General features: G+C 44.2%; 1 protein-coding gene across 6 annotated transcripts in view; it reads left to right on the top strand.

Annotated features, from left to right (window-relative positions):
* The first annotated feature begins 2,828 nt into the window (after positions 1–2,828).
* The window catches only part of SEMA6A (semaphorin 6A), a 135,042-nt gene continuing 114,005 nt past the window's right edge, over positions 2,829–23,865 (top strand). For 4 of the 6 annotated variants that reach the window (XM_066382056.1, XM_066382050.1, XM_066382058.1 and 1 more), the window contains exon 1: positions 2,830–3,645. The gene's annotated coding sequence lies outside the window, so the exon portion shown is untranslated. Of the gene's footprint in view, positions 3,646–19,521; positions 19,625–23,865 lie in introns of all 6 variants that reach the window. The other 2 variants (XM_066382052.1, XM_066382059.1) reach the window with 2 other exon arrangements.

Genomic DNA, 23,865 nt, shown 5'->3' with positions numbered 1-23,865 from the left:
GTCCCAAACTTTTTACACAGGGGGCCAGTTCACTGTCCCTCAGACCGTTGGAGGGCTGGACTATAAAAAAAACTATGAACAAATCCCTATGCACACTGCACAAATCTTATTTTAAAGTAAAAAAACAAAATGGGAGCAAATACAATATTTAAAATAAAGAACAAGTAAATTTAAATGAAAAAACTGACCAGTATTTCAATGGGAACTATGCTCCTCTCACTGACCACCAATGAAAGAGGTGCCCCTTCCAGAAGTGCAACGGGGGCCGGATAAATGGACTCAGGGGGCCGCATGTGGCCCGCGGGCCGTAGTTTGAGGACCCCTGCTACAGGGGCTCCAGAGAGACAAATGACTTGCCTAAGGTCACCAACTATATAGTAAGTTATATAACCACGGCTGGCCTCCAGAGACCAAGGTCTTTCTCACTCCACTTCATGCTACTTAACTACAAAGCAGTCTCAGTCTCCTTCTAGTTTTAACAGTCTGTGATTCTTTAACTCCCATTGGCTTTCCTTCCCCTAAGAGGCAGGGTAGATCTCACACTTAAAGCTTTGGAGGGGCAGCAGTTTTACTGAAAAGTTAAGGCAGGCTTCTGGAAGTTGGGCTGAGATACACAGGAGAAATGGCAGCATGAGGTTTCCTCAGCCTATTCCCCACAGGTGCATCCCTGAGGGCTTCAGGGAAGGACGCACAGGTCCCCCTCCCCCCTTTTCCAGCTCTCAGAGCTATCACTCCCCCCGCAGGCAGGTGGGGTGGAGGTGAAGTCTCACCTGGTCAGGAGATGGGCGCCTAATTGGATGCTGAGACTTTAAGATCTAGGAACTGCCAGGAAGATTCTGGGTGGTATTTCTTAGCCATGTGGAAGTTACCTCATTCTTTTCTTCTTGTATTCTATAATTTTAAATTAGGTAAATTTAATTTCTTGCCTCTTGGTTTAGCGTTCCTGGAAATTAAACAGGCAACTATTAATGAAAATAATTTCCCTTTAAAAACATATCCTGAAACTCGATGTGGGGCATTTCCAATATATCCATAAAACAAACAAGACAGTTTAATTGTTTGTTTCTCCAAGGGAAGAAGCTAAACTCTGAATTAATTTGGTTCAGTCTGCGAAACTATTCGTTTGCTCTGCCTAATTCTGCCAATTAAAGAACTTTTCCCAGACACAATTAGCATGTAAATCAACGGCAGAGTGAATAAGAGGCCTCGGCGACCTGGGCGGGGTAGAGGTGCCTTTCGGGAACTGCGATGACCCTCGGGCCTCGGGACCACGCCAGGGGCTCAAGGAGGAACCCCGGAGCCGGCTCGCATTGGCCCTGCCATCACCAGGGCGTTAAATAGAGGGGCTGAGAATGGAGCTGTCCCGGGCCGCCAACGCCCTTCCTCGGGTCCCAACCGCAATGGAGAAAGACCTCCGGGAGCCAGCCAGCATCGCTGCCACGCGAGAGCAAAGCCAAGCCCGCGGAGCCCCACGCCGCAGGGTCCTCCCGGAGCCAGCCCTGCCGGTCACGAGGGCTGCGCGCGCACCCAAGGCCGCCCCCCGCCTCCCCCCGCCTCCCCGCCTCCCGCTACCCCGAATTTGTAGCTGCTTTTGCTTCGGAAAGGTGGGGGTAGCGGCCCCTTCTGGCAAGTCTGGCGAACAGCAGAGACTGACTCACTTCCCCATTTTCCAGGTGGTTTGTGGAAAAAAAAACACCTATATACATGTATGATGTTATTGCGTGTGCATTTATTCTCCGTGAGTCTTTCCAAGCAGATGTTTGTACGGAACTTGGGTTCCCAGCCGGACCCGCAAAAAAAGGGAACGGGCACGTTTTAGTGACCCTAGCCCCAATGAGGGAACAGGTACAATTTCTAATGCATTTGAGGGCACTTGGACTGAGGGTGAATGAGACCCCAAGCACCTTCCCAGTGCTTTTCTAGTCCGAACCCGTGACTAGTAACTATTTTCAAGAACTGCTTGGCGGCCCAGTGTTACTGTCTTAAAAGGCCATGGGGTACCGCCCGCGCTGTCTGCGAAGCCCACTTGGGAAGCGTCCGGCAAGGCGCGCAGTTGTTTGCATCGCGAGTGGGCGCGGCAGGGAGCGCGCAACGGCCGCGTTTGCGGGACTTGGTGTGGCCCGAACAGTTGGCAAAAGCCTGTAATAGCAAGGCTTTTTTTGGCGAATGAAACTTCAAGCGATGGCGGAAGGCTGTGTCTGCTATTCTTCGTGTGATCACATAACAATAGTGCCTTAGAAGAAGTTGCGATTTGGTTCTCATTGGCATTGTTTGCGGCTTATTTCTGAACTTTAATTCTAAAAACAATCTATGCATTTTCTAAATTTTAAAACATCATCGTTAACACCATTCTTTGTACTATGGTTTATTTGCTTACTTAACATGCTTTATTAACGTGTTGTGTGTGCGTTCACTCATAGTTGTTTTCATACTTTGGAAGTGTATTTTTAACCGCGCCGGCTTCGGTCCAATTCATCCGGGTGCGTAGAGCATCCATCACTTCTGCAATCTACTTCTTGATACAGTAATCAGAATTAGAAAGGCTTGCCGTTCACTTACCCTCATGCTTTAAAACTTTTCCATTTAAGAAAATCGATGAATAGATCCTTTCTCTGTAACTCGCTTCTATACTACGTCTATTTTTATTTATTTTTCTGATTTGGCAGGACTCAGCAATGCTGTCCGGGATTTTCTTTTTTTTTTTTTTTTTCCTTGTTAGAGCAGATGCACGGGGTGGGGAAGGCAAGGGCTGGGCTCCGGCTGGAGTCGCCCCCTCCCGGACCTTCACCCTGCGCGCGGCAGGGCCAGGAATCGCAGTGGAAGGAAGCTTCACTGGCTAGTCAGTCCAAGGCTCCACCTGCCGCCACACTGAGTAGGTTCTCTCTCAACGTCTCGCTCAGTCGAATTCACACTCAACACTACAGCTCTCCTTTGGGTCCGACAAGACGCCAGCCAAAGAAGGCGGGTTGCAGGAGGAGAGTCCGCTGTGCGTAATCCAGTCCGGGACTTGGCTCCGCCCGGGAGCGGCGGCCTCTGGGTTGACAGAGGAGTAGCAAGCGGCACCGGGTGAGGCTGCAGCCAACTCTGCTCCCCGCGCACTCGGCTGCCCAGGCGCTCGGGACACAGCAGCAGCGCTTTCCCCCGGGGCTGACCGACCGCGATGTCCGCTTAGGAGCGGCCGCAGCGGCCAGCATCGCCACACCGGCAGCACAGCGCTCCCGGTCGCTGAACGGGCTCGAGGGTGCACCCCCTGCCCCAGCCCCCACCCCGCCCCCCACCCTGAAATGACTTGTTAATCGGCGCAGATACTACCGAAGGGACTCACTGGAGTGGAATCCAAGTGGAATTTGGATTTGGAGAAGAGTTTCTTGAACATTTACTCCTTGTTGGTTTTTTCTTTTTTCTTCTCCCCTTCTCTGCCTGTCATTGGAGATGAACACAGAGCATTTGCATCCCAGAAAGTAGTCGCCGCGACTGTTATCCCCAAAGCGACAAGCACACATGTAGGAATGACAAAGGCTTGCGAAGGAGAGAGCGCAGCTCGCGGCCCGGAGAGATCCCCTCGATAATGGATTACTAAATGGGATACACGCTGTACCAGCCCGCTCCGAGCCCAGGCCGCCTACCCGTCGATGCACCGAAAAGGTACGGCTGGGGCGCCCCGGCGCGCTCCACCTCCCGGGCGCCTCGGCTCCAGCTCGCGGGTCTTGGAGCCGCGGCCGACGGGCGCTGGCTGCTTTGTGGTGCTTGCGTTTTATTTTGTCTCGTATGTGTCCCTTGAGCTTTGGCCGGCCTTGGGGGAACACTCGTGAGCCTTGCTGGCTGCTCCTCTCTGCCCTGACTGAGCCCCAGAGACCGCCGGGCTCTGTGTTGCGGGCTTCCCTACCCGCGCTGCGCACACGCCCGGCGCCGCCCGGGTCCGCGACCGCGCGGATGGCTGTCTGGCCCGGAGATATGTGTGCAGGACCCGGGGCTCGTCCTCACTTTTGGGCCAGCAAGGAGCAGAGAGACCCCGTGAGGGTGCAATTCTAGGAAGCGCCCTGTTCTGGTGCGAAAGCTGGGAAAGAGATTCTGCCCTCGAGGGCTGAAAGAGGTTGGGTAGCAGAGCGCTGCTTTCGCCCAGCACTACTAGGTTTGGGTTCTAGGGAGGTGGGAGAATGGATTCCGCGGAGACAGTGGGAAAGCGAAGAGAATCTTTTGTTGTCCGCGGGGAGTCTGGACTGGGCTCTGTGAAGAGCTGGAAACTTGTAATGGCCCTGGCACCCGCGCGCCCTGCCACTTGGTGACATCTCGGTTCCCGCGGCCGCTGGCACCAGAGGTTCCGAGCTTTGTTTGCTCGAATGTGTGCCCAGAAGCGGTCTTTTTGTGGGGTGCGACGTCCCTGTCCTGGGCCCCATCGCTCGTCGCAGCTCCGGGGCAGGTGAGGACAGCGTCTGTCGCGCGGCTGCGTTGTCCCCCTCAAGAACCCACCACTCCGGGCTGGTGCCCTCTGCCCCTTCATAATCTACGAGGTCCCTCTCTGGAAGGAGGTTTCCTGGAGGTGGAAGGGTGGGAAGACCTGGCAAGTGATAGCCCAGTGCTTGCTACCCAGACAAGGGCTCTGCCCCAGCCCCAGGTTCTGGCTGTCCGAAATGCTAGCTGCGCCCTAGAGCGCTGCCTCGCGGGCAGCGGGGCCCTCAGGAGCAGCCCGACAATGCCCACCCACCCCGCCTGTACATGCTAGGGTGGGAGGTGCCTCTTCCTCAGGCTCCCCACTTTTCTCCTCAGCTCTCCCCCGTGCAAAGCAGGATCCTGCCTGCCGTCCGCTCCTCTCTCCACGACACGAGCGGTGCAGGGGAGCCAGGGAGCTTGTGGGTGTTAGGAAAGGAAACAAGACTCTGCTGTCTTTCCCGCTCCCTCTCCGCCCCTCAGCCCAGAGCCTCCTCCTCCTTTCTTAGCACGGGTCACACGACCAGACGCTTCTGGAAAGTTTCTCTGAAAGTCAGGGGCAGCAGGCATGACAGAATTGGGGTTCAGCGTGTGGCCTGCGAGAAACCTTACCCCAAGGGAAGCGGGTTCAAGGCCCTGGGTGCGGCTAGTAGCTAAATGTGGGCCCGTCGGACAGTGGCGCCCCCAAGCCAACAGTCCGCTTGGTTGGGGTCCCAGCGTTGCACTTGCAGGACCAGTTTCTTAAGCTGCAGAGAAAGGGAAGTTCAGGGTCAGGACTTGGGACGCTGATGCGGCCACTGTGGCCATCGGGCCGGCGCACAAGTGCGTGTGTGCATTCGCCAGGGCTAGCTGCTTTGGAAGTACCATCCCCAGCCTCCTGCGCCCCGCGCGGTTTTCCAGCCCACGGCTGTCTAGAGAGGAACAGAGCAGGTAGCCTGACGTTCTTGGAGCGGGGTTGGAACCTTTGTCTTCACAGTCAAAGCAGGCATTTGAAGGGGCGGCCTCTGGCCTATATTGCAGCGGGCAGACCCTCCGACCCTTCGGCTTCCGTCCTTGGGAGAAATGTGGCTGCTTTGAGTGGGAACGATCTCTGCTTTTGCTGAATGGAAATCAAGTTGATACTGAATGTGGTCCGTGAAAGGTTTCAAAACAGAGGCGCGCACGACACACGTTCTCACACTTGTACGCACAACTTTTTTTTTTTTTTTTGCTTCAACTCAGAAAAGATGTTTAAACCACTTGCAGTATCCTACCAGCAGGTCTCATGAAAGCTGTTTAATGCCCCCCAGCGCAGGTTTTTAAAGTCTTTTCCGAATAGGAAGGGCGAATGCCTTTGCCTTGCCTTTCTCTAATCCTGATAACTGTCAGTTTTCCTACCAACATGTATCTTATCTTGGACGTTAAGTCCATGGTTTGCCACTGATGGCAGAGGGAGACTGTTGGTTTCCAATACATAAATCCTTTGGGTTTTTTTTTTGTTTTGTTTTGTTTTGTTTTCTCATAGAAGTAAAGATGTCTGTGCTCAATTCTGAAGAAAAATGTTACTTTTTTACACTTTATCCAGTTGGCTACCAAAGGTCAAGGGTATAAGCATTCTTTATGTTTTTTTAATACCCTGTTTAGTCTGCATGGAGCAGTTTTATGATTTACAGTAAGCTTTGATTAAACTACTCCAGGCACCAAAGTTAATTATTAACCTAACCTTAAATACAGTGGCAGAACCGTGTCTCCACCTATTAACCTAAACTATCTGTTAAAAAATAATTGCACTATTTGAATTTGGTTTACCTATGCTTGTTTATGTTGGTCACTTTTATTTTAATCTTGAGTAACCTCCACTCTATTAATATTCTGGTTTTAGGACATTCTTGAATGAGGCACCTTGCAAACCAACTTGAAATTAGAAAAGAATGAATGTTAGATATAAAACCTCATTTTTGTGTTAGGTCTTTTTCCAACTCGATATAAAGATGCATTCTAGTTCATGTTTCTTATTTGCAATGTTTGTGTTCATGTTTCTTATTTATGAAAATCTTCCCAAACTTATGTTTTGCAGTTATCACCCTTTAGAGATGGGCCACATTCTCAATAAAGCATATAATCCACATATGTAAATGTTCAGTAGACACCCAAAATCTTTATCTCTGGAGCCATCTTCAGAGTATACTTACTGGATAGAACATCTAAGTTTAAATATGTAGGTTAAAAATTCATAAGAACCAGTGTAGAAACTCAACTGAATGTTGAAGAATAAGTGAATGAATGAAACAGTCACACATGGTTCATGTTTCTCCATGTAGAATGGACCTGCTTTTTTCTACAGTGAAAAAAAAATCTATGCCTTCAAGTATGTGGTTATTATAAAGTGGCAGTAAGTGCAACTCTATTTACACACACAAAGACAAACACACAAACATACACCCCTCAAGTTCTTTCAGTCTAGTAAACGCTTTCCCCCTCATTAATAAAATATGGCATTTGCATTCTGAGTAGGCAGATAACATTGCCAAGTGTGTTGAATCAGAAGGATGGTAAGAATTAGGAAGCCCTGTCTTAATTGAATAAGAATAAGACACCCAAATTAAGAACTTTCATTAAATTCAAAATAAATACTCATGCTTTAAAAGCAAATGGATAATTGCATTCCCATATGAAAAGGAAGGAAAAATACTGTTTTGAACAAGGAGGTAAGTCAGATACTTGACTGTGTGTACATAGTTGTTCAGTTCTTTTCTAAGCAGGACAAAAGAATGATGACAAGAGAAAAAGGTTTTTTTTTTTAGAACTAGATGGCCAAGAGCTAATACATTCATTCTCCCATCTTTTTTGTTTGCAGAAGAAATCACTGTACAAGCCAAACTAATTGCAAATACTTTAATTAGGCATCTGCCATTTGCAGCAGGGTAAAGCTTGGGAAAGCCTACATGTATCTCTGTGCACCCCCACCCTCTCCCCCAAAAAGGTTTACACATTTGTCCAACTCCCAGAGCGGGTGTTCCCTGGGTGTTCACACTTCCAGGGAAAGGTCAAGCCTGGAAGCGTCCTGCTGTGCCCTTCCAAATCCATGTCTTCTCCCCCAGCCCCTGGGTGCTTTGGAGCCAAGTTGCCTCTGATATTTCTATTCCAGAGTGAGGGCTTTTCTCATCTGCCTAAATGTGCTGCTAGAGCAACTGAGCTATTCTCTACTGGCAACCACATGGTTGCCTCTTGGGGATATGGTAAGGTAGGGAAGGGAGGGAGGCATTTAATCCCTTTGAAATGGGCAAATAAGATATCACACCGCACAAACCTCAAGGGGAGAAGGGAGTTCAGGATATGTCTCAGCAATGGGACTTTGGATATACACTAGAGTATCTTGCTTTGTGAAGCAGATGACTTATTGTAAAACTTTTTATTAGAATAATTATAATTAGGCTAATGGAGAAGACTATCAACTAGCCCTGGTTAGTTGGCTCAGCTGTAGAGCATCTGCCCAGCTTGTGGAAGTCCCAGGTTTGATTCTCGGCCAGGGCACACAGGAGAAGCGCCCATCTGCTTCTCCACCCCTCCCCCTCTCCTTTCTCTCTGTCTCTCTCTTCCCCTCCTGCAGCCGAGGCTCCATTGGAGGAAAAGTTTGCCCAGGCGCTAGAATTGCTCTGGTTGCAGTGGAGCTGTGCTCCAGAGGAGCTGAGAATCACCCGTTGGTGGGCATGCCGGGTGGATACCGGGTGGATTTGGGAGTCTGTCTGTCTGCTGTCCCCCCCCTTCTCACTTTGGAAAAATACACACATACACACACACCTATCAAGACTCTGATGTTTCCAAATAACCTCTTCAGCACAGACTTCTCTCCTGTATTTCTCAAATATTCATTGCCGATAGGGTAAATAGCTACTCTTTGAACTGTATGACATCTCAAACTTGATATGTTTAAAATACCTAATTTTGGATCTTTCTCCCCCAAATATGCTTTTCTTAAAAATCTTCTTCAGGCCCTGGCCGGTTGGCTTAGCGGTAGAGCGTCGGCCTGGCGTGAGGGAAGTCCCTGGTTCGATTCCCGGCCAGGGCACACAGGAGAGGCGCCCATCTGCTTCTCCACCCCTCCCCCTCTCCTTCCTCTCTGTCTCTCTCTTCCCCTCTCGCAGCCGCAGCCGAGGCTCCATTGGAGCAAAAGATGGCCCAGGCGCTGGGGATGGCTCCTTGGCCTCTGCCCCAGGCGCTGGAGTGGCTCTGGTCACAACAGAGCGACGCCCCGGAGGGGCAGAGCATCGCCCCCTGGTGGGCGTGCCGGGTGGATCCCAGTCGGGGCGCATGCGGGAGTCTGTCTGACTGCCTCCCCGTTTCCTGCTTAGGAAAAAAAAAAAAATATATATATATATATTTTATATAATATATATATTATATATATATTTTATATAATATATATATTATATATATTTTTATATAATATATATATTATATATATATTTTATATAATATATATATCTTCTTCATAGTATTTCCATCCTGAGTTGTTCAAGCCCAAACTCCTTGATCCTTTCTCTGTTCACATCCAGTCCCGCTGCAATGCTGTTAGCCCCGCCCTCAGAATGCATGCAGACTTCTTTAAGGTCTTCCACTCCTGGGACCCCATACTGGCCAAGCCACAGTGCCTCCCCTGCCCCTGTCCCCCGCTGGGTTACTTTACCTGCCTCCCAGCTAGCCTTCCTGTTTTGCTCTTGGCCCCCTACAGTCTTTTCTCCACACTGTAGCCAAAGTGAATTTCTAAGCTAGATCAGATCACTGCTGCTCAGATACTTTCCCACTTTATTCCAATAAAAGCCAAAGCCCTTCTTGCCCTTTGTGACCCCACATGATCTGCGCTTGGGTCCCCACCTTTCTGACCTCCACTCCTTGGGGATACTGAATAGGCCAGGCCAGGTGTGCCCTCCTTTACGTTTGCTCTTTTAGGGCTTGGGAAGGGTCTTCCTCCTAGATGGCTGCATGATTCGCTCCTCACATTCCTTAGTCTCTGCTCAAAGGTCACTTTCTCAGGGAACCTTTTCTAATCACCTTATTTACTTCATTCTTTTCCCTCAACGCTTCCTACCCCCCCTGACTTGCCTCATTTTTTTCCATAACACTTTATACTGCCCAAAAAACTATATGTTGTCTTAGTTTATTTGTTTTCCACTAAAACATAATGCCTTAAGGACAGCTATTTTAATGTGTTTTTTTTCAATGCTGTACCTCCAGCACCTACACCTGTGACTGCCTGACACATCCCAGGCCCTCCATAACAAGAATTTGTTGAATGAATGAATGATGGATCTTTTCCCAAATAACGGGTCTTTATTTTATCTTCCGTCTGCTCGTTTTTTGTTTCATGTTTGCATCAAATGAGCTACCTCTCAGCCTGCATGAGTATGAGAGAGAGAGAGTGTGTGTGTATATTGGGGGGTAGCACCGTCTTCCATGTACATAGGTGGTATGTATCACGCACCATTAGTAGAGCATTCACTTTGGGTTGTTTTCTCAGTCCTGATGATGAATCAGAGCCTGCTCATTTCCCACACTCTCACCCAGCCCCCTTCTGTGGCCAAGAGCACACATCTGTGGGACACCTGGTTGAAGCTGGGGGTAATCCGAGTTAAGGAAAATCAACTTGCCAGAAACTGAGCTCAGGAGACAACCAGCACTTGGGGATTGAGCTTTTGACCTTGGCCGCATTTGATCTATATTCTAACCACTGGCCAAAGAAACTTCTTGCTTTTTTGGAGTTTACTAATAGTAGTTTTTAAAATTCATCTTTCTACCATGAGAAATGGTATGCCTATTAACCCACATGTCTGCCCTGTACCAGTACAGCCATAACTGTTATTGAAGATCCTGTACTTGGAGTCAGAAGACCAGGGCTCCACACCATCTTGGACAAGCCACCTTAACCTCGCTGAAACTGCATTATTTTAAGTTAAAATTAAAAACAGTAAGCCTATGCAGACATGTGAAAGCATTTGGTGAAATATGAAATATATTCTGGAGATCCAAAGTTTGATTCTAGCTCCTCCCTCCCCCGACCCTGGGCCTAGTGGAGACCCTAATTCATTGTACTCTAAATCAGAAAAGAAAGATTATACTCTATTGATTTCATTTCAGTGTAAACCCCAATTCTGAAATTAAATATCCTCAAATTCACTAAAAATGCACAATCTACACAGAGCATGGATAGCAGCCTTATTAATCCGAATGTTAACTGTGTCATGTAAAGATTGCTTTCAATGTGACCATTAAATGGGGCAAGGTCATGGGTCTGGCATTCTGCCAGTCATCATAAACAAAGTAAGGGCATTGTTTTGCTTAGGTAAGTTCTAAACTAGTTCTCGTCAATGTGCACACTATGTGGAAACGATATGTCAGGGCAAAGCAGGAGTAGTAGGGGAGACATTTTGATCTGCTCTAACAAGGGCAAATTCATTAGGTTCTGTGGTATGAAGGCAGTGGACAGCTCGGGAGGCAACGTAGAGGTCACGCTTAGGTAGACACAGCACACTGGGATTTGCATCCCAGTTTTTGCCATTTATAAATAGTGTAACTTTGAGCCAGTTACTTACCTTGTCTGCCTAAGTTTTCACTTGTAAAATGTTAGTATGGTGATAATGTTACGGTTAAGAAGAGTAAATATGATGATAGCTGCAAAATTAGTAGCACAATGCCTAGCGCATGGTACATATTCATTAAATATAAGGTGTTATTGTTATTCGGGTGACAGTAGTCATGGAGAGGGAAGAGGACAGGAGGAAATGGCCACAAGTCTGTTGCATAAAGAGATGATGCAAAGGAAACAACCTTTGGAGTAGAGATGAGCATTCACACTGTCAGTGGCCAGAGCCTCAGGGGTTTTAAGCTGGGAAGCATGTGATGCAAGAGTCACCTGCAAGGGAAGAGGAGTCATGATCCTTTTCCTAACTGTGGAAGTTGAAATGTCACACCCAAAACATGGAAGAAAAAACACCATGCAAACAAAACAACAGCAAGTAGCACAGGGCCTTACCACAAATAAGAGCCCGAAGATCAGTTGTTTTAAAGAAATGATAGCCTTCACTTACTAACATTTTAATAATACACCACAATCTGAACCTACCAGAGAATGTGAGAACAGCCTGTAAGTACCGTTCAGGGATGAGTTGGGTTGACCCCAGTCACCTTACTTGTGATAGAAAAGCTTGGCTGCAGAACGACTCCTCCAGTGAGGCTTCACTGACTTGTGCAAGAGGGTATTTATGGTGGCCATACGGTTACTGGGTCACTCTTCCCTGGCCAGACCTGGAATCAACTTGGGAGGGCATAAATTTCCACGCAGAAGCAAACCATTACCTTCCCCACCAAACGTAGAGCTAGTTGGCTGACCCCAATAGACACAGCATTTACTTTACTGACTAGTATACTGCCATGCAACCTGAAATTTGAGTCAATGATAGTCATACCAGTTCCCGTTAGTAAGAAGAACCTGACTTCCGAAAGGCACAGCAGAAGGGGCAGTAAACTGGTACTACTCCCTGATGGGCTCCTGATGACCCAGGAGGAAGAGGAACCTCTCATGGCTTAGAATTACAGTATTTTCATCTAGGAAAAAAAAATTATTGTTTCTCTTAAAATTTTTTAAGTGGAAAGAGAATGTAAAAAGAGAGAAATAAATCAGCAATTAATATGCCCCAACTACCTAAGGGCCAGGTCCTTTTGAGCAGCCTGTGTGTTAACTGGTGCTTGGAAAGTGTTCTTAAGTAATAGGTATTTCTGCATACAGCCTATAGACCTGCGGTTTTCATTTAATATGACTCAGCACTTCTGTGGTTTCCCACTAACCTTTAATTACCATCTATAGAAAATTAATTCAAAGAACCCCTGCCAGTTAAAAAACTTAGCAGGAGAATCTCTAAAATTGATGCTATTTACCCCTCTCCTCTTAATCCTTTCTACCCTCCCACGTGTTTAAGGCCAAGCCTATTCTATGGCCATGATTTGATTGGAAACATCTATAGCACAGGAGCTAGCACTGAGCACATTGAAAACACGCCATTGGAAAATAAACATTTTGGGGACTGGGGAGAAATAAAGAATATATTAATTACGGTTTAATGTTATCTGAGACTTTTACAGACGCGCTTTCTGTGATGGATCCACTCTTCCTTTTTCTTACTCCTGAACCTTGTTTAAGGCGTGTATTCAATCTTTTCATTAATATTGCAGCGACTCTAGCACTTCCCCACCCTTCCCCCAGACTCCGACTGTCCTTGAATGAGGAAGCTGAGAGAATACTGATTGAGGTGGTGAATGGAAATGTTCCTTTCCTGAAAATGGAATGCTTTATGAAAAACTGCATTCCATGAAAAACACTCCCAACAGTCCAACAACTGCGTCTCCGCCTTTTCACCCCGGAGAACCACATGATTTTCATTCACATATTTTGGTGTTTGAATGCATTAGTTCTTAGGCTTCGAATACCCAGGTGGAAAGCTGGTCTATTAAGCCTTTCTATATTCTAAAAATGTGAGCATCAGAGTAATTAAGAACATTGTCACCTCAGCACAGGGGGGGATACATAGAAAGCGAATTGTTTATAGCATTCTGAACTAGAGGGTACACGGCAGAATGGCAGTTGGGTGGATTTTCTTTATGAGAATCCTTGTTAATGGTTTTCAAGATGAATTCTGTGCTAATTCTTATTGCATCATGAATGATGGTCCCAGCTAGACACTGTCGCAGGGATCTTCATCTATTAATCATGCAGCTGCTTTCTTATTCAGCGCCTCAGACAGTGCTAGAGTGCCTGGGGAAAGGTTTGAGATAGACTAGGGCCCGCAAGACTGGCCGTTGTGCTGCCAGTGGTGGTGCTCTGAAAGGACTGAGAACCACTTCTCGTCTAATTCAGTGTTGGATTAAAAGAGGCGACTTCTGAGAGTGTCTCTCTAGACCTCGTTATGTGTACAGCCAGCTGATATTTACTCCAGGATTTGCCTCTTGCTCAGTCTTGCTGGTAAAAATGGAAAAAAAAAAGAAACAACAACAAAAAACCCCCCAACAGTCCAGAGGCTGATGTCACTTTCATCTTTCGACAAGAAAGCTCAAGGGTGCGAACTCTTCGTGAAGGCTGCTCATAAATGTAGAGGTAAATGAGGGCATTCACGACTTTGCTCAAAATTTCAGTTTCATAATTCAGTGTTGGCTCTGCAGATGGCTGAATAAATAAAATGACCTCAGGGGTGTTGTAGGCTGTGCTTGGGTATGGCAAGGCAAACCTTGAGTGCTTTACATCAGGTTCACCTTTATTTTTTTAGGTGTGACATGCATTACTGAGGAGCTAGAGACTATTTTACTGTGTTTTGCAACGACACTGGCCCAACGGTCTGCTGCTTTGTCAGCTCTTGAATATGTGAGCCTTCCTTCCTTTCTGTAATTGTAGTGTCTTGCTACTTTGTTTTTAGGTTTGTGGCTTAAGGGTTGATTAGGAAAAGCTCTCCAGTTGTGTATATATTGTGTGACCCAGTCAAAAGATTTAGAGAAATAAATTGTGGCAAGCTTCATGTGCGATGTAGAACACAGCTTTCCTTTGTTAGGTAGATTTGGCCTTGTGTCACAGATACTACTGGTCCACTTCTTAATGTTTTCCTTCCCATTTCTCAAGTGGACTTTCAAGGACTCCTACCAGTCTAAGCTGAGCCATTAAATTCCTTGTAGATTAACACACAAACTAAAACAATCTCACACTTGATGCTAACGGCACTGAATTCAGGACATGCAAAAGTGTCCAATGAAAAGCCAGGCAAATTCAGAAGAAAAGCTTTAATTCATTACAAATGGGCCTAATCTAGAAAATCAGTCATTTTTTATTTTTTACTAGAAAATGACTAGTTTTTATTTCAGGGTGAGCTTCAAAGCAACCGTTTCACATTTCCCCAACTCCAGCCTGCCACGATTTTTGTTTAAGAGGAACAAGCATTTTTAATGCACGTGCCTATTATATTGACCCCTCCCTTACCCAACCACACTAAATGATTGATTTTAGAGGCAATAATTTGAAGTAAATTAAAAGGATAACATGGCCTTAATTGCTACTGGCTTCCCCAGGCTTCTGGGCACTGGAATTCCTTGTGGAGAAACACTTTTAAGTGTCGCAGCAGTTTCTGATCATGTGGTCTGGCGTACCCATAAGCTCCAATTATCCCAGCCCTTCTCCACCTCCCCCCTCAAATATCTCTGTGCAGCAAAACAAACATGCATTTTTAAACCCAGTATAATGGACCCCAATTATTTGACAGGGTAAGAAAATAGGTCCTGCAAGTTTCATAGTTTTCTCATAAATTAGTTGTTTTAAAAGGGGGTGGGGTGGGGAGAATGGAGTAAGAGTGAACAGTGAGACTAATATTTCAGATCAGAAGCTTTTTGTGTTGGAAGAAGCATTTGTGTGAATTCAGTCTGCTGTCCTCTCTACAGTAACAAGATTGGGATTATTCTCTTGGGTGTCTCGCCAGGCATGATATTATACACGGAGCCTTAAAGAAAAGCAAGCAGTACATTTGTGTGGATGTCAGTCAAATACATTGTGGACTTTAATCAACCTTAATTAATGATTTCTGATTACAGATTTTCTTTTGTGCCTCCAAGGCACAAAATGGATTTTGGTGAAACATTTCAGACAGCAGTGGCTTGAACATGCTTCCATTGTCTTGCCATGCAGACCACACAAGGTTCTTAGCATATGAAAAATGCAAGTTTGTATCATTTGCAGAATGGTGCTGTAAAGAATAATATATCACTTGGGGAACAGCAAATTTATAAGTGATGCAGAGTTCTCTGAATCTGTAGGTGAACCATTTTTAATTTTAAAGTAATTTACTTATCAAAAGAGCTGATATTTACTGGCTCCTCGCTGGATTTAAGGCCATTCCTTCAAAAACTGAATGAATGGGACTTGGATGCCTCAGGTCTTTGAAATGACGGCTACTAGACCAAATGGTATTTCTTTGCCCTAAAGTATTTACCAAGTGTGAAAATAAAGACCAGGCAATATTTAGGCACTGGGGAGAAACAGGATTTACTTTTTGTTGAAAGTGCTTTTTTTTCCGTGTCATGAATTTTAGAACAGATATCAAGAAGCTGAATTATATTGTTAATGAACTTACATTCAACTTTAACCTAGAGGGTTTAGTAAAAGTTAGATATAATAAATTCCAATTTACGAATTAAAGTTCTGTGACTAATCATTTTGTAGCTTATATAATGAAACTAATAGCACACAGCTCATCTAGTTTAGCATAATTTGTGCTTACTATCATTGCTTTGCTCTTACAATTAAGCTTACCGATCTATAAGCATCTTAATGAGAAATTACATAAATGAAATTGATTTATAATATTTTCTGTATTGTGTTCTAGGGTAGTGATTATGTAAAATAATTTTCATGATGGTGGTCCCACCGCATGCAATATGGTTTTACTTTTAATGGAAATAAAGTCAACCCAGTGTTATGATCCCATGTTTGCCCAACCAAGAGGAGATACTACTGGTATCAAAAGTAGAAAGAACAGAGTAGTTTCATATGTAACCAGGAGAAAAGGTAACAAACATCTTTTGGATGTTTCCCTTTTAAAGGGATGTTCAGAGTACAGGAAAAAGTTTTCTATTAAAAAGTCAACTTTTATCTACAAGGTGTTTCCTCTCATTTGTGATGAGAGGAAGTTCAACTTGTCGAATATGTTGATTAATTAATTCTCGTGGGATATCTTGGAGGGTGGGGCTTTCGTTTTCATATGTTGTCATGTCCAGCACATAAGACCTGTTAATACTGCACAAACACATTCGTTCCCAAGAATGAAAAGGACAATATAATTGCCTGTGCTGTTAGAAAACAGCCACAGCCCGTTCCCCAGCAGAGCCTCCAACAGGCCAGGTGTGCCCGAGAAGGCTGTGAAATATGAATAGCTTGACATTATCACATTGTTATTGAAATGCAAATTCTTCTGAGCAGAACTTGAAAAGGTTTTAAATGTAGGATGAGGGCACTAGCTTCTCTTGCTTGTTGTCAACTACACCTAGTCTTAACTCCAAAGGGCTTGTTCTATTAAAAGTAATCATAACTCATTTGCATATTCCATTGTTTTTCAGTGCTTGTGTTCCAAGTGCAAACCTTCCTGGGATGGCCCCTTGCTGGGAGAGGATAGACTAGCTTCCAGCCTGGAGGTCCTGTCCTGCCTGGGCAGGAGTCTTGCTGAACCTCACATCAGATTTAGATATCAGGCCTACTGATGATGGTCAACCTCAGCAGTGTTTACAGTGCTATTATTAATAATAAAGACCTCACTTACAAAGCGTTTATAGTTTTCAAAGTGCCTTTATAAACATTGCCTCATTTCATATCATTACATCCCCAGTTAGGCAAGGCAGGTATTATTATGCCCAATTTAAAGGTGAGATAACTGAGGTTCTGAGAGGTCAAATAATTTGCCTAAGAGCCTACCTGTGGTAAAGGAAGGGCCTGGGACATGCCCCTAACCTTCAGAATCTGACTTTTGTGCTCTTCCATGTTATTTCACTGAAAACTTGAAAATGTTTTAAAAAACGATTACAGTCTTCCCACCATAGACGTTCTCACATTACATTATGCCTGCTGTGCAGGTTAATACTGACAGAGCAAGTTTAGAAGCAGCTTTCCAAGGACTTCACCTGCGGCTTCATTCAGTGCACTTGGGACTTAAATTCCTGCTTTTCTATGGAATGCCATTTAGGGACACCATCTCAGAGGCTCTTAGGGCCTTGAGCCTGTCATCTGAAAGGAGATCAATTGAAAAATGGAAGCTGTTTTTGTGTGGGATTCTAACCTTGTTTTATAGTAGGGATAAAAATAAACAGTAACATCAGGGTGGAAATTCCAGCCCCGGTGCAGGATAGAACTGGAGGGACAAAAGGTTGAGCCAGATACAGTGGCAGGAATCGCCCCTGGGGACTTGCAACTTATACCTATAAAACAGAGACATGTTTTTAGCAAGGAGTGAAGTGGTATGGCACAGCGTAAGTGGATCTGACCTTGGACAAGGTCATTTTACTCTCTGGTCCATGCTACCAGGTCTAGTGAAAGCAGTTAATTTAATTCAACAAATATATACTCAGCACCTACATTAGACAAGTTCTAGATACTGAAGAGACACAGTGATGACCTAGTTCAGAACTTATGAATTGTGTACCCACTACAGGCCGGAGATTGGGCCCAGTTCTAGTGAGAGGAGCAGATACATGAAAGATCACTATAGTGTAAGGTCTGACTGTTGCCCATCCCAGAAGCAGAGTGTCGAGGATCCTAAGAAGGACAGCAAGGAGCAGCTCCGTTCAGCTGGGATGTCAGACAGGCCTTTGAGAAGGAGGAAGAATGTGAGTTGTGTCTAAAGAATGAGCGAGATTTCAGTAGGTGGGAGGCCAGAAGAGAAGGAGCAGTGGGTCCCAGGGAAAGGCAGAGCAAAGGACCAGAGGCAGGAAGATGAAGGCCTGGGCCCCAGAGCAGCCAGGGTCCCCCCCAGGGACTGGAGCGTGAGGGGGAAGCCCAAGGACCGAAAGGGGGGTGGATGGAACGCAGCCTCTGCCCTCTTTCCAGATGGGACTTGGAGGTGAAGGCAGTCGAAGCTTTTAAGGACATCATCAAATGTGTGTTTTAGAAATATAAATCTGCTAGCGCTTTGAGTGGAGAAAAGGCAACACTCCAGGTGTGTTTGCAAGGGACAGCCATCAACACCGAGGGACCAGCTGGATATGTGGGATAAGGGGGTGGGAGGAGTAAAATACGGTTCTGAGATGTCACGTCTGGGGAACTGAGTGGCTAGAGGGGGCATTGGCAAGGACAGGAATTCAGGTTTACAGACAAAATAGTTCATATTTAACAGCTAGGATAAACCTTATTTAAATAACACATAATAGGCCAAACACCAAAGCTTTGGGCCTAGTCCCATTGTACTCATACCCAGCTCTGTAAAACAAGTGCTTAAGATTTTAAAATTAAGAGTGTTTCAGCTAGCACATTTGGTCTGGCAGCTGGGACCACTTTCTCCAACATCAGGGAGGTTAACAGCATCATATGATGTAGAGAAGATGAGGAAGCCCGAAGCACCATCTAGCGCATCTATGCAAACTGATTACCCAAGTGCAGCAGGAGCAGGAGCAGGAGCTAATGACTCACTCATGTGAGAATCAGGGCACCCATGGAGCCACCTGTTTCCTATTTTTTTCATTCTGAACTATTTTACCTTATGCAAGTTTCTGAATTCTGAAACAAGATAGACAGTGTTTGTCTCTCCACCCCCGTCAGGCATATTTATATGTGTTTATCTCTTAAGGTGCCTTGTGCAACTAAAATGTTACAGATGATGTAATTCACAAAACAAAAATAACACCTTAATTGTGTTGTTTATTTAATAAGACAGTGTTAGTAGACAGCTAGGCTTTTTCTGCTGCAGTGTGCTAAATCTGAACGCTGCTTATACAGTGAAAGAAAAAATTGTTTAATATTTTATTTAGAAAGAAATCAATCTTCATTAATAGGTTGTTGAGGTATCACAGATTTTAGGTTATGATTTCAACCCCTGGATAAGTTTTACTATTGTATAATCATTCAGAAGAATCCTCCACTATCTTTAATTGTTCAATATAACTAATATTTGTACTATAAAAAAAGAATTCTAAAAATAAAATGGATATTCTATATTTACCCTTCCCTTTGCAGTTTTCTTTCAGGGATTTCTAAATAAAACTTGTCACAGGAAAGTTTTATTCTATAATAAAATAAAGTTTGTCTGTTATATTTTAAAAAGAGGTTGAAAACATAAGGGAAACAGAGCAGGATTGAAAATATCCAGTATCTTCAGGGAGCTTTAACAAATTGAGTTTCTGGAAGGGAGAAAACCTGTATGATACTGTTTGCTTTGATGTCTTGCTTCAAAGGCACAAAGAAAGTAAACATTAGGCAATAATTTGATTCTTTCATGTTGGGGTACCATATTTAAGTTGTCATAATGCTGAGAAACTGAACTACAGATTACTTACTGTGATAGGTCAAATCATTGCATAGATTTATTATTTGTTTCTAACTTGCAGGCTGCCCTCTAGTGTTACTGAATCTCAACACAACCACTTTGTTTAGATACCATGAAAGGTGAAAAAACAGAGAATTTTACCGACTAATCAGCAGTTAACCCAGGCAAGCTAGACCCTGTCTCTTAATACGTTGTCCAATTAATTTCACTTATTTTCTTTTGTGTGTGTTCAAAAGAGCAAGATATGATCAAATAAGCTCTAAGTAAGTTTAAAAGAACTTCTTTTAATAAGTTTAAATAAAAATCACAAGTGTCAAGAAAAATATTTCACCCACCGTCAGGTGGGAGATGTCTGACCAGACAGCCTCCAAGTTTATCACATAATTAGCCCTCAGGGAAAAGGTCTCCAACTTCAATACAGTATCGTATTCCAAACCTTCAAAGAGTAAATTCTATCACATTATAGATTATTCTCTGAAGCTATTAAGAAGCACACATTGCAGCCAAAACTGTGGCATTAAGTACTTTCTGACAGTGCTGCCCATTCTGCTTTTTTCTCGCAAGTTTGCAATAAGGGGAGAGAGTAAATGTCAGACTCGGTAGCTACTTTTTGCATGCATGGTATTGGCATTCTCAGTGGATTATAAAAGTGATACTACAACTTTTCAAGAACATCCAGTTCCTAGCAGCAGAGCAACTAATAGGCATTTGATAGAAAGGCTTGCTGCTGCTGCTGATGATGATGATGGAGGAGGAGGAGGAGGAGGAGGAGGAGGAGGAGGAGGAGGATCTCCCTAAACTTCTGAGACTAAGATCAGGAAGAACAACAAAGACCACATGAGTTCAAGACACAGAATGAAGCCAAGGGTCAAAATTACTTGGGAGTCAACTTCTTTTCTTCTAGAGGGGTGATGTGATACAGTAGTTCAAGATGTGAGCTCTGGAGTTTCCTCTTCTTTTGGCTAAGAGATGTTGGGAAAGTGACTTAATCGTTCTGTGCCCCATCTGCCTCATCTGTAAAATGGGAACGCCAGCAGTGCCTGACTCATAAGGCGACTCATATGACTAACTGACACCACATGTACCAGGATGATGTCTGGTGCACAGTAAGTACTTAATAAGAATCGGTTGTTGCAATTTGGCACAAAATTCCCCTGATAGAATTGGCTATTGTGTCTTATGTCACCAGCTGTATGGTTCCTGGCATGTAGGTTAAAAGTAGAAAGACAAGATGACAAGATGAATATTGTCCAGATGAGTCAGTCTCTCTGCCTGCTTCTGTTTCTGTTTCTTTCCACATATTCTTTTGTGGGTCGGGGCATGATTTAAAATAACTGGTTGACCAGTCATTCATTATTTCACTTTATTTAGGAAACATTTAATACACACATATTATGTGCATTAAGCTATATTAGATCCTGTTAGATATTTCTGAAATATTAAACAAGATGTTAGGTGACATGATTAGGTTTTGCTCATTTTAATTTGCCTTTGTTGGGTCTGACGCTCAGTGAGGAGCCTGTGTTTATCGGGCTTATGCCACGTGCCCTGAACGACAGCCTTCCTAAACACTGGGAGTAGGGGATGTTGTAACTCTGAAGGAACACTGAGTGTGTTCTCACTTTTCTGTATGCAGCATTTAGATTGTACTTAATGTTGTATTTGGAATCATGATATTCAGAAATTTTCAGACAAAGAGGGCCCAACATCTCTGTTAATAGCTGGGTCAAAACCAATGTATAAAGTGTATTTTATACAACAAAACTTTAAGTTATAGATGGAATTAACTACTTAGAATAATAAACTGAAATATCCAATTGATTCATTGGTTTAAACACTTGATTTGCACAAAATCTAAGAACTGAACCAGTAAACAGCAAGGTAGACGGGTTGGAAAGTAAATTCCTATTCGAAACTTGCCTTCACCCCCACTTCTCTGAGGTCTAATGAGAAGGCAGAAAAGAAGTTGGGTGATTAAAGAACAAAATCAAGGGCCAAACTGATCATTAGTCCTCAAGCAAACACAAGTTAATTCTGGCTTTATGCATCCCAAGTATTTACTCCAGTGAGCAAAGTCTAATTCACAAAAGTAAGGAAGTTGCCGGTCAGGAGTTAGAGAACGTGCTAACTAAAAAGAACTTGGAGACTGGGTCCGTCCAGAGAAGGATAATTGAGAGTGGTGGCCAGGGAACATTGTATTCATTTGGTATTCACCCAAACTCTGGATCAACTGACAGCTGTTTGGTGTTCCTTGTGAAACAGACTTGGGCCCTGGCCAGATGCTAGTGGACAGATGTTCAAAACACAAAATCCTTCATCAAAATAGGAGCTAATTGGCACCTTTCTAATGATCGGAACAAATAAAGCAGGAATGGCTGGATCTGCCCGTACCATCTCAAGGCCCATGCCTGCCTCCCCAGATAGGGGAGGAGGCCTTGTTGGAAACAGCTTTCTCCATACTCAGGAACTTGGGGTTCCTGGGCTCCTCCATACATCCTCTAAAGGGATATTCAGTATTTGTTTTACATGTATTTATGCTTGTGTATATGTGCTTAACAATGAAACCTTTCAAGAAAGTGGGCAGATCAGGGCTTGACCTTCCACCAATGTAAGTCATAAATGGCAGAATTTTCTTAAAGTGCAGAGTTTGGTTTCTATGCAATAGTTTTTGAACAAATACATCATAGAAATTATTACAGATTACCTTCATGTGAACCCACAAACAAAATGGGTGTGCTTCATTGTATACCTTTAGTTGCAATTGATCAATAATAGCTGCAGTGTAATTTTGTTCAAATAGTTTAACCAAAGTTAAAGTGAGTACTTCAGGGGCAAACTGGTGTTTGACAATACCCCATTCATTATTAGGTGGACTTGCTCTTACTTGTAAAAGCTCAAATTAAGTGTCTTTGAATTCAACAGTTAAACTGTCTTTTTAGTGCCTGGGGCACTTTTTGAAGAGGAATTCTCCCCTTCCTTTCTCTCAATTTTACAAGTTGGGAACAAACTCTTAACTCCTGGCCCATTACTAAACAATCTGTTACCCATCAAGAGACTGACAAATAATGTTTTTCTAAACCAGGACACAGCTTTGTAATAGGTAATTCAGTACATTTTTACTGATGTTATTGTTCATTGTTTGTCTTCCATGGACTCCGACCACATACAGAAGAGGGCACAGAATAGGCCCCCCCAAACTCCTCTGCAGCTCCCCCACCCCACTCATTAAAGCCTCCTTCTCCCCACGCCCCACGCCCTTTCCAAAAGATAAAGACCTAAGGAAAAAAAAAAACATCTCCACCCAGATCTTCCTAAAAACAAAACAAACAAAAAGATGGATCGCTGCTATACTAACCCAGTTAAAGAGACTACACAATTTTGCTAGTCGTTTCTGTAGTTATTTATCAAAAAAATAAAATAAAAATATATAGATCTGGTTAAAGCTATCTCATGTTGAGTGTGAGAGGTTATCTTAATCGTGGTATTCATCCTGGTTGAAAGTCCCTTGGTTTCCCTTCCCCTAACATTTACTCCGGGGATTTCTCCTTCCCATTCTCAAGTGTGGCTCCTGCTCCCGTGAATGAAAGGCAGCTCCGACTAAGAGGGCTAGAATGTGCCCAGCAACCAGTGCTGGGGACTATTGAGTCCATTGTTTGCTCCCAGCTCTGTGGAGCCAAATCTCATTTTATAGCACAGTGTGTTCTAGGAATTCCACTTCATCAGTACAACAGACCTTCTCTAAAGCCTTCCTATTTTCTCTCTCTGCCGCTGTCACAGGCAGCGCCACACAGTCCCGCAGCAGGCAATTATAATTCGCTTCTCTCTGAGGCTCTGTGCTCCCCCATTTGCAAGGGACCACAAGGCATCAGCTGCCGTATTAAATAGACGCTAATGACACCAAGTGTGATCAGCCACTGCAGTCGACATGATGGCGTGTTTTAAGATTTAATCCCTTTTAGGGACTCAAGTTGGAGTTCAGAAGTGGTCTCCTTACAGTGGTTACACATAACAAATTTGGCTAAAATTATACTTGATGGGTTTTTAAGCGCTTACAGTTTAATGACGTGACTGTGTTTAAAGTCGAACATATTAATAAAAGTTTCCCAACACAGTCACAAAACTAGGCCTGGTACATACAGGTTATGGCAAAAGTAGGTTTACAGTTGTTTGTATGGAAAATAATAATGTAATAAATAGATAATAATACCAAGAATGAACTGTTTCACTTACTCACAATTGTAAACCTACTTTTGCCCCACCCTATATATGTAATTTGAGTGTACAAAAATGTACTTAATTTTTTAAAACTTATTTTTCTTTCTTTCTTTTTTTTTTTCTGAAGCTGGAAACGGGAAGAAACAGACAGACTCCCGCATGTGCCCCACCGGGATCCACCCAGCACGCC

Source organism: Saccopteryx leptura, chromosome 4 (genome assembly GCF_036850995.1).
Source record: "Saccopteryx leptura isolate mSacLep1 chromosome 4, mSacLep1_pri_phased_curated, whole genome shotgun sequence".
In the NCBI taxonomy this organism is placed as follows: domain Eukaryota; kingdom Metazoa; phylum Chordata; class Mammalia; order Chiroptera; family Emballonuridae; genus Saccopteryx; species Saccopteryx leptura.
The sequence above is the reverse complement of the archived record's forward strand: the minus strand, read 5'-3'. Positions and strand labels throughout refer to the sequence as shown.